Source organism: Panthera pardus, unplaced genomic scaffold (genome assembly GCF_024362965.1).
Source record: "Panthera pardus isolate Hobbes unplaced genomic scaffold, ASM2436296v1 HiC_scaffold_13, whole genome shotgun sequence".
Taxonomy (NCBI): Eukaryota; Metazoa; Chordata; class Mammalia; order Carnivora; family Felidae; genus Panthera; species Panthera pardus.
The window spans coordinates 166,346,756-166,358,694 of record NW_026526688.1 but is presented as its reverse complement, the minus strand read 5'-3'; positions in this window follow the sequence as shown (position 1 = coordinate 166,358,694).

Genomic DNA, 11,939 nt, shown 5'->3' with positions numbered 1-11,939 from the left:
AGTGCCCAACTCTTGATTTCAGCACAAGTCATGATCTCATGGTTCATGTGTTTGGGCCCCATGTCAGGCTCAGCTCCACAGAGTGGAGGCTACTTGGAATTTTCTCTCTCCCTCTCTCTGTCCCTACCCTGTGCTCACTGTCTCTTTACTCTCTCTCTCTGTCAAAAATAAATAAAATAAAATAAAATAAAATAAAATAAAATAAAATAAAATAAAATAAAATAAAATAAATTATAGCAGTAAGTAATTACAGATTTAACACTTTCATTTTGGTTTGTTGCCTGAATGGGTTACTCCATCACTGGTGGCTCAGTTCTCTTTCTTAGTTTAACTCAGCTCGTAACAGTGTAAATCATCTTTTTGTAAATGTTATCAGAAAAAAGTTAGTACATTTTACTAACATTGTGTAGATTAAATTTATAGTGAGGTGTTTTTCTGCAGTGAAATATATTATAAGCAGTGACTTTCATAAGTAACATTTCTTGATGTTCAGGTAGTTATTCCAAAAATCCTATAAGCACTATTTTTGTAGGCAAATACTGCTCTGGCCTTATGTTAATGCTTTCATGTTCCCATGAATTCCTTCGCAAAAAAATGATACTAAAATCAATAAATCATATTTTACTCACTAGGCTCTTTCTCCTGCTAACTATTCTAGCAACACTGTTAAATAATTATACCCCCAATGAATTAATGGTAAGCCACAAATTTGGTTTCATATAAATTACTGGAGTATAACTATAATTAATTAATCTTCCCAAACTTTTTTTTATTGCTTGCTCAGTACAATAATTGATAAACAAGAAATAATCTGTATGAAAATCTCTCATTATTGAACATGTAACATGGTTTTGTTATTGTTGCTGTTAAAGTTTATTTATTTATTTAGAGAGAGGAGAGAGAGAGCACAGGAGCTGGGGAGGGGAGAGAGAGAGGGAGAGAGAATCCCAAGCAGGCTCCATGCTATCAGCACAGAGCCCAAGGTGGGGCTTGACCTCATGAACTGTGAGATCATGACTAGAGCCGAAATAGAGTTGGACGCTTAACTGACTGAGCCACCCAGACACCCAAATATGTAACATGTTTTAAGATTTTCTTGAAAAGACAAAATACTAAAATTCAGTCAAAGCCAATTCCATTTTGATTCTAGATATGTAGAAATAAAGATTACTCATGCATCATCATGAAAAGTGAAATCTGTCTATTCAGATGATTTACCTTTTACCTAGTACTTCATGTTTCAAAGGAATTATAATATTATTTAAATATTATTCTTAATTCTATTCTTAATGTTGTCATTAGGACTCAAAGGACCAAAATGTCTTATACATGACAAGCACGGTTCACTGGGATTTACGTAGAGAAAATTAAGCACGAATAGATTGTCAATAGCTGGTTCTGTTTTCAAATCTGGAAACTACTGGCTGATGAGTTCTATCAAAGTCACCAAACGTCTCTAAATTCCAATCTTCTTAGCTCTAAAATTAAATATCAAAACATTATTTCATGAATCAAATTAGTTGGTATAGTTTAATTATGACATATATTGTGACTATTCAACACTGTAATATTTTTATTACAATATTAGATTTGTAGAATTTCTTGGGGAAATGTACTGGATCTCCTATGTGGCAATAGGTAGACCACACCTAGGGAAGTTTGTAGTCTTCCTTTTCTACTTCTCAATGCTTTCAGCTTTTCACCACTCTGCTTCCTTGTTGCCCACCAGGCCAAATGACCTCAGTCTTTTAGCAAAGGATGTTTGTTCTTGTGGGCCCAGTCCCTTATCTCAGCCAGAATCCTCTGTCTCCTTCCTCACATCCCACAAGGCTAGATTTTCCTGGGCTGGACAAAGTGAAAGTCACTAACCAGAAAGGAATGGTATTGTGGCAGAAAGAACTCTGGAATTAGCCCTGAAAGGTCTCAAATCTTTGGCCTTCATTGACTACTTCCCTAACTTTCAGAAAACAACTAGCTCTTGTTTTCTTAACTGTGTGGTGGGGCTAAGTAATTCTCTGTAGCTGTATTTTTAATGTTTGAAGATTAAATGAAATAAGGTTCCCTAAGGTGCCTTGTAAACAGTAAAATACATAAAAAGCAAGTAGATACTACAATTCAGATAAACATATCCATGCCAGTGGAAGGAAGGCAGTGACAATTCCCTGGAAGCCTTCTGCCATTATGAAGAGGTGTTTGAATATTTATCAGAAGTTTCCAGAGATGACATCTCTCCTCTATTGTTGAAATGATGGGAATGGCATGGAATACTGCCTAGGAATGAGGTAAATTTAGTCAAGAGATAAATATAGATATAGATATCATTTCCATATTAAGAAAAGGATACCATTTAAAAAACTGATAACCTAGGTGTAGAAATATACCATTTAACTACATTATGTCTAATTTTTATTTTAAAAAAACCATACAAGGTAGAAATGGTAATGGTAATTCCTCTAGCATCCCTCCTAATAAATATTTTACATAACTTATCCCATCATGGCTTTCTTTTTCTTAGAGAACTACCAACCATCCCACCATACATTTACATGTACTACCCTATCCTGCACACATACATTACTTCAAAAAGGTCATATTAAAAAATGGATAAAATACACCTGTAGTTTGAAACCAGTACCAGGGAGAAAAAATATTGATTCTCTGGTAAGATGAGGCTGTCTTGTTACTCTTAATACCATCAACTGTATTTGATATTGCTTGATGGTTTTTAATTTCTAATGTTAGATCTTATGTCTCCAAATATTTCCACGCTAATTCTCAAGACGAATAGATGTCATGCGGTGTGTCTGGGAGAAGTTTCTGAAACAGAAATGAGTAACAGATGGTTTTTCATACATTGGAAGGACTTTTGATTCAGATATTAAAGATGAGATTCAAAACACTTGGACTGTATCTAATTGTTCCAGACTGGTAAATGGAAAATTCAAGTAATTTATTTAATGTGATTGGATAGAGTAGATGGATAGTGGTCTGTTTGACTCTAATTGCACCTTTTTTCCTGGGGTATATGAAATGACTAGGTGTAATATGTATCAAATGGTTACCTTTAGAATTATAGTCAGAATTTCACAAAACAAATATAACAGAAAACATTTCAAACTTGAAATTTGTTAATATACCCTTGAGTAAATGTCCACTGAAATTCAATGTTGAATATTTAGTGAAGGATTTCTGTATTTAGTAGAACTGAAAATTTTAAGTGATCCATGGGAAAGTTGATAGAGGCAGAAGAGGAAAGCTGAGTCCATGGTTTTTTTCTTTGTTATGGATGGTTTGTGAACACTGAAATCCATTGCCAAAGAAATCACATTGAGATTCCAATCAATTTAAATAGGCATTAAAACAATAGCAATATTCCTCAAGCACTTAATGATTATCGCAAACAGCCTGATTATTTCCATTTTTTACAATTTACTAGAAAAGTTTAAGTTTGTTACTTGTTATTTTTATGGCATTTAAAAGTCTTATTTCATTAATAGGTGCTCTCATCAATCCTGAGGGCAATTTGGCTTTACTTTATTACTTTCACTTCGCTTTTATTACTTATTAATGTACTTTTGAGATGAGAATATGTTTGTGGTACTTCAGCAAGCTGGAAATATTATTCTAAAACAATACCATCTGGGGAAAAAATCCATGATGTTTATAATATTTCACATTGAGAGCCACTGTTCCTAATGTTTCTGTGATTTGATTGTTAATTTATTTTGCTTTTTATAGAGGTAACGACATTTCTTTCATTTTTCTCTATATCAAACTGTGAAGGAAGGAAACACACACGCACACACACACACACACACACTGTAATTAGTCAGGCTAATCGAACTTCAAGTCGTACTCTGCCATTTACCAACAACATGATATGAACAGAAAATGCTAGTACCAAAACCTGCACTACTTAATTTCCCTTCATTGGGAAACTGCAGAAATTAAGTGAAATAAGGTATTTATATATATATATATATATATATATATAATATATATATATATATACATATATATATACATATTATATATGTATATATGTACATATTATATATGTATATATATATACAGACCCACACACATACACATCTATAATAGAAATGCATAAGGAATGTATCATAATATATGTTAGCTATGTCTTCACGATTTCTGTGAGATATTGGTGATCACAACCCTCTTGGATTATCATTTCAGAAGATCTTAGTGATATGTAGCCAGCATTTTCTGTCAGTCATGGAATTATGATTGCTGAATTTTACTGGCTAGAATTTTATATAAAGTGTATTACTAACACTTAGGCAACAGGGCTATAGTTTTACCAGTTCCTCTTTTTCCTTTCTCAGATTTTAAATAAATTTTCTGGGAAAGTTTAATTGAGAAATTTAAAAAAATATTTCTAATCTTTTCCTTTAAATGTAAAATAGTTCCTTGTTACATTTCTCTGGCTCTAGTGCCTTTCATTCTTGATTCCCATTGTTATTTCAATAGTTAATATTTCCATGTCAATCTTGGGTAGTTCTTGTTGTCTTGTTACTATTGTGTAATTGTACAAAGTATTCTAAGATGTCTCAAGTCTTTGATGTTTCATCTTCCTTACATTTCCAATACTGATTACATGAATTATCTTCTTTATTCTCACTTATTTAACCATGATTTTTCATCTTTGCTTTTTAGTTGCTTGCTTGTGTTAATCCATTAAATTCATGTCATGTTTATCAATTTATAATTTTCTGTCTTTATTATTTTCTTTTCCAGTTTTCTTGCACATGCTATATTATTTGTCTGAATTTTTATTCAATCTGTTTTCTTTTATTCTAGTTGATGATGATAACATTAAATATTGTCTATTTACTTGACTGACTATATCTTGCATTCCATACTTAATTTTTCACAAATTTGTTGTATTCAACTTGGAGTATGATTATAGTTTTTCTCTCTTTGTTTTTGTTTGTTTATTTATTTATTTTAAGAGAGAGAGACAGAGAGGGAGAGAGAGAATCTTAAGCAGATACCATGCTCAGTGTGGAGCTTAACATGGGCCTCAATCTCACAATTGTGGGATTATTACCTGAGCTGAAATCAAGAGTCAGACACTTAACTGACTGATCCACCTAGACACTCCAGCTTTTCTCTGTTTAAATCATTATTTCAATAATTTTTTCAATAATAGTTATTGATTTCCTCTTATGTGGTAGCTATTTTGGCCCCGACTTCCTGAAATTTACAACACAAAAACAATCAATTAATTAATCAATCAATATTTGTGTATAAATTTATAAAAGTTACTGGTTATAATAAGTGCTATAAAGTGAATAAATGGACTCAGATCAGTAATGTAGAGAGCAGAAAATAATGGTGGGATTCCACATTTATAGAAAAAGCAGAGGATGCTTCCTTTAGATTACAATTAAGCTTAGATCTAAAATATAACAAAGTGTCAACAAAGCAAACTGTAAGAAAAAGAATGATCTAAACAGAAATGATAAATTATACTTAAAGTTCTTAGTTGTGAATATCCTGGCATCTTTGAAATGGCACTAAATAATCTTGTATAGTTTAGTTTGGTCTTGTTGGCAAGGCCAAATATTAAAGGACTTTCTAGTAAATAAGTAACTAATGAATTTATATTAACAAACAATCCTCAAATTGCTGTGTGGAGAATAGATTGTAATGAATAAGGGTGGAAAGGGTAACAACAGAGTCTTGAGCCAATTTAGGAGTTCAAGAGACGTAATGAAGATAGTGTTTATGAGTAGAGCTATAAAGAAATAAATCTGGGGGTACCTGGGTGGCTCAGTCGGTTAAGCGTCCAACTTAGGCTCAGGTCATGATCTCCCGGTTCGTGGGTTCCAGCCCCGCGTTGGGCTCTGTGCTGACAGCTTGGAGCCTGGAGCCTGCTTCAGATTCTGTGTCTCCCTCTCTCTCTGCCCCTCCCCTGCTCATGCTCTCTCTCTGTCTCTCAAAAATAAATAAATGTAAAAAAAATTTAAAAAAAAAGAAAGAAATCTGAAGGTAAAAACAATAGGTGTGTAGTGTGTATAGTATACATAGGTTTTCCCAGAATATTGAAGCAAATATTAATTTAAATGACTTACTTAGACTATATGCTTTAGGGTGGCTACGCTATCTACCAATACCAGTATTGGGTAGGTTGTTTCAGAAATTGTATATTCAGATAATCCACCTGGCCTAGAGGGTATTTAAATTAAAAGATAAATACATATCCCTGAATTTGTGAGGCTCACATTATTCAGAATAATTGGAGAGAGGATATAGTGAGAATCCTAGTTTCTATCACTCATAGCTACATGATTTCTAAAGAAGAAAAGTTTCAGTAGTTACTATTACTGCTTAAAATACCTCAAAACTTACTGCATGAAACATTCGTGTTAATATGCTCTCAGTTTTTGTAGAGTAAGAATTCAGATATGGAACAATGGAGATGATTTGTCTTGATTCCAATATGTCTGGAACCTCAGGGAAGAAGATTGGATAGCTAGAGGCGATTCAATGCTTGAGGACAGGAATTAATCTGTTGACATCTCAGTCACATGTTTAGTAATTTGATGCTATCAGCTGGGACCTTAGCTGGACTAAGGGCTAGACCACCTGCATATTATCTCTCCATGTGATTTCTCTGTGTAGGCTATTTTGGGCTTCTTCACAGCAGACTAGCTAGGTTGTAGGACCAAGTACCCCAAAAGAACTAGGTAAAAGTTATATTCTTTTTACAATGCAACATTGGAATGCTCACATCATTACTTCCACTAGAGTTACAAGCCTTTCCAGATTATAAAGAAATAACATAAGTCTTACCTCTTAATTGGAGGAAGGTCAAAATCACATTGTAAAAAGAGCATGTGCATTGTAAATGTTGTTACACCTCTTTCTGGAAAACACAATCCACCGTGCAATTGATTCAGTAAATAATGGAATTCTGCAAGTATGATTTGCTTTATATGCTACTTGCAAAGAGTCAGTCACATCATTACTTCATTGAATGTATCATCTTAACTTTAAATGTTATTTTAATTTTCAGCTTGATAGTTTAAGGAGAGTGGGTCATGGTTGAAAACCACACCATTTAAAGACCATTAGGAAACACATTTTTCTGAACAGTCAAAGAAGCATTTCAACTTATTAACTTTCCTATGATGAATCACAAAATGAATCAGCTTTATACTAGGAAGTCAGCACGGCTCAATAAACTAATCAATGAACTAAGGCTTCAGCATATGGTATAGACACTCTACTCCCCCCGAGATATTTTAAACTCATTAAAATGGTCCAAACCAGATAGATGCACATGCAAATTTTTAATGCAAAATGAAGTCCTTACCAAAAATGATTATTTTTGCAAACCCTTTGAAAGTTCTTACCATATGTTCACGTACATTCTTGAATGTCTACCTTTCTTACTGTTCAACTAATCGATCAAAATATATTGGACACCAGCCCTGTAAAAAACTGAGGAAACCCATAATACAATTGGCCTCTTATGATCATGTATTTATTGGCAAAAGTTAATAAAGTGATAAAAATATTGAATTATCACTTACAAGGAAATTGATATTAATGCATTCTTCTTCTAACATGTGTTTTGCATCATAGAATATGAAATAGAAGCATCATGAGATGTATATTCAACTTGACATATATGTCTCTCAATAATAATTTGCTGTAGGCAAGTCACTGTGATAAGTGCTTTATTTCCTTTGTTTCTTTCACTGCTTGCAATATGCCTGTACAGTGTCTTAAAAAATAGAGGTTTATTATTTTTTTTAACTCATAAAGACAAGAAATCTGGAATAAGAAGTCCAAGGCTTATTTGGCAACACAGAAGTGGTACAATGATCCCTGTTCTTCCCAAACATCAACTTTTACACCTCCAGGTCTTGTGTCTGAATTCAAGGGAGGAAGGAAAGAAAGGCCAAAAGCTAACAGATCTAAGGACTGGATGCACACACCAGTCTAGTATAATTTTTAACAGAAAAAGGAGTTTTCCAGAAAGAATACTCAGATACTCTTTAAATTAATGGAACTAATCCGGGAATTGGCTCACGTGGTCATCTTTAAATTATAAAAAAGTATAAGGAGACAAATATTTATTTTCTTCTTTTGACTCTGTAGAATAGAAAGGCTGGGGGAAGAAAGGACCTGTTAGTATTCTTTTTTAGCACTCACTTCACCTTGTCTACATATAGCCTATAAAGTCACCGCATTTATTGTCCATGTTTTATAGTTGAGATGAGGGTGGCTTGGAAGTGTTAAGCAGTTTTCCCAGTGCCCTATGGTCAGTAGCTAATAGAGCTGGGCTACAAACTGGGCATCTGAATCGGCATCACATTTTCAGCAGAGGTACAATGATGCTTCTTATTATCATCCTGGATCAGAAAGTCATTATTTCGAGAAACCTCCTTTTCATAAGTCTTTCTCCTCACATAATCATCAGGGAAGATATTAATAGTTTTGGAGCATCTGAAAGATGCCAAAAGTTTCTGTAAAAGTAATCTTTCTTAAATCAGTTAAAACAAAATGGCAAGGCTTATAAGTGTAAGGAATCTGTCCATGGCCACACAAAATAAGAGAGGGCTAGAATTTTATTCCAATTCTACATAATTTCAAAAGCTGTTTCTTTTTATACTATACAAAAAGGGTTTCAATTTTCCTAAATATAATGACTATTCCAGATGCCACCCATCTATATCCATTCTGTAAAAGATTTTAAAACTAATGTATCATCTCTATCTATCTAATTTATCTATCATCTCTCTATCATCTATCTGTCATCTATCTATCATCTACCAATCTACTAACAGATATATATTTAATTGTGGTAAAAGCACAGAATATAAAATTTATCAGTTTAACCATTTTTAAATGTATAATTGTGTTAATTATATTTTCATTATTTTGCAACAGATCTTTAGAACTTTTCAGTTTACAAAACTGAAATTTTATACCTATTGAACAACTTTGAATTTCCCCCATTCATGACAACTACCACTCAATTTTCTGTTTCTATGAATTTGACCACCATACATACATACCTCATGGTAATAGAATCTACGGTATTTGTGTTTTTGTCACTGGTTTATTTTACTTGGCATATTGTCCTCAAGTTTCCCCATGGTGTAGCATGCCATATAATTTACCCCTTTTTAAAGCTTAAGAATATTCCATTGCATGTATATACTACATTTTCTTTATCCATTTTTCTATCGATGGTCATCGTGTTGTTTCCACCTGTTATTGTGAATAATGCTGCAATGAACATGGGTGTGCAAATAATCCATTTGGGATCCTGCTTTCAATTTTTTTGGACATAGACAGCATTGCTGGATCATTCTGGAAGTAATTTTAATCAATAAAATAATTTTAAAAATATATATGTATATATATATATATTTCATTTGGAAATCTTTCCCCTGCATCCTTGTAGTTTTATGTTACAAGAATTAACCTGTGGCCTTTGACTCTCCAGTTATATGGATCCATACATATAATCTTGTTTCTCAAGATTGTCAGACTCTTAATGAAATCTTCTGCTTTTAATCCCATTCTGGACATGCATGTCCTGCTGATTCTATCCTTCAATGTCAGTGACTACAGAAGAAATGCATTTACAGTAATACTTTAGGGCTTGGCGGGGGGGTATATGGAGCCTGGCTGCCTAGAGAGACAGTTTTGTAGTGTGATACAGAGAACAGGCTGGGACACCTGGGTTTAATCCTGTTTGTACTACTCATTTTCTCTGTGTCTTTGGGCAAGTATCTCAACCACCCTGTGCCTCAGCTTCCCTTTGTGTAAATTGGGGTAATAATACTAGCTACTTCTTAGGATGTTTTAAGGATTAGGCTAGTTATTATGAAGAAAGTTCTTCAGATAATACCAAGTAAATATTATGTGCTAACTATAATTACTTTTCTTACTGTCATGATATTTGTTATTGCACACTCATTTTTTATTCTCAGAAGCCATTCTGTCTCATAAGTCATGATTAAAAAAACATGGCTCTTAGTCCCGCCATAGTTATTCAACAGGCCACCTGCAATTTCCTATATTGATTATTTGTCAAAAGTGGTTACATTAGAATTGAACTATATGGTGTGCTCATGTTGAATCACAAATATTCAATTGTGAGAGCAGCCAATACTGTCAATACATTTTAAACTTGCACACTCATGCATGATTGAATTTTTGTAAATAATTCTATGCACAGAGTAAAAGCTCAGCATATATTATTTTCTTCTGCTTTATAACAACTATCAAAGTCAGAAAGTATGTCACTTCATTGTAATCCTAGCAAGAAAGGAGGAAGTAGGAATATCCAGATCTAGTTGTTCTTAGTCCAGCTTCTCTTTCTCCATTCAAACTGTCAAGAAAAAAAAATGTACAATGGAGACAAAAAATAAAAAAAAAAAGAAGACATTATTATTGGAACTTGGGCAACAAATGAAAATTTAAAAAATCTAGCAAAATAGTCCTTGGTTCTTAGAGCAGATGTATACTTAGAAATTTACTGCAACAATGTGCCAAAAATTTTACATGGCAATATCATAGAAAATGGAGCCAGAGAGACAGAGAAGCTTCCTGGATGCATGAGTCTAGCTTGCCAAGACATCCTGGCCCAATCATGGCTGCTGACCCTGCAGTGCGAAGCACAGACCTCAGAATTGCCTGGGGTGCCTCTACCTGTTATTTTCCAGGTAGAGAGAAAATAAATATTAATTTATTAATATTAATATATAAGGTGTATTAATTGTAATCAATTCAGAATCTCCCAGTTGTGTCCTCAAACGTTATTCTTGGTATTTTCCATATTCCCTCTAAATCTCTCTAGCCTTCTGCTGTCTGCTCTGTATCCCAGAAAACTGACCTGTAAGGATGATATCAAAATCGCCCTTGACCCCTGGCTTCTAGTAGGGTTTGCCAATGATGAACACCAGCAGAAAATCAGAGAGAAGAGATGCCATGAGATTTTTATTCTACAAGTTCCCTCCAGCAAAGATGCCATGAGTTGTCAGTGTCCTTCAGCTGAAGGTCACAATGCCTGTCAAATGTCTTTTGGCCCACAGATATTTCTTTCTAGCTTCCTGCCTTTTCCCCTACCGTTGGTCCTTTAGCACCAGCTCCTCCTTCTATAATGAGTTTCAGGATTCTAGAAGATGCTTGGGAACTTTTCTAATACTTGTCCATACTTTCATAAATTATCCTTTTATTAAATCCTTCTCACATGACACAACTCCAATATCTCATTATTCTCTTTTTGGGACCATAATGAAAAAAACACATCAAAAACACTGAGGTAGAAATACATTTTCTTACAAAAAGAGAGACAGAGTTAGACAGAGACAGAGTTAGAAGATGGGTGAGATTATGCATGCTGTACAAATGTTTCAATTTCTTTTACAATATTTCTTAAATATTGTATTTATTCTTAAAATAAATATTCTTAAATTTCTTAAAATTTGGAATTTACATTGTAACACAGAATTTATAAGAAAAAGGCTTGAACTTGATGTGTGTTATTGACTAGATCTCCCACAGTGTCTGGTTCACTGCTGTTTTGTTTGCCAAATGGAGTGCTTACTATTGGTCTCTCATATCCCATAGACTTTGCTAATGGTCAGCTGAGATCAATATAAAGAAGCTTGTGCAGTAAAGCAGTAGGCTAATATTAATTATTCATATTAGTGCAAAGTGAGGTTGTCAAAATGTTTACTATGAGTAATCATTTAAAAAGACAAATCAGAATGAAGAAATGTTGGCACAATAATTTGAAGGTTAGAAGCTAAAAAATAATTAAAAATCTCAATCTTAGTATGAATATAAGAAAACTTTAGTGGTGTACTTGAAACAATATTAAGAATTTGGTTTATGGTAAATGTTGAGTATGTCAACATGTAGTAGGTTACTGAAGTTTCTTATTATCT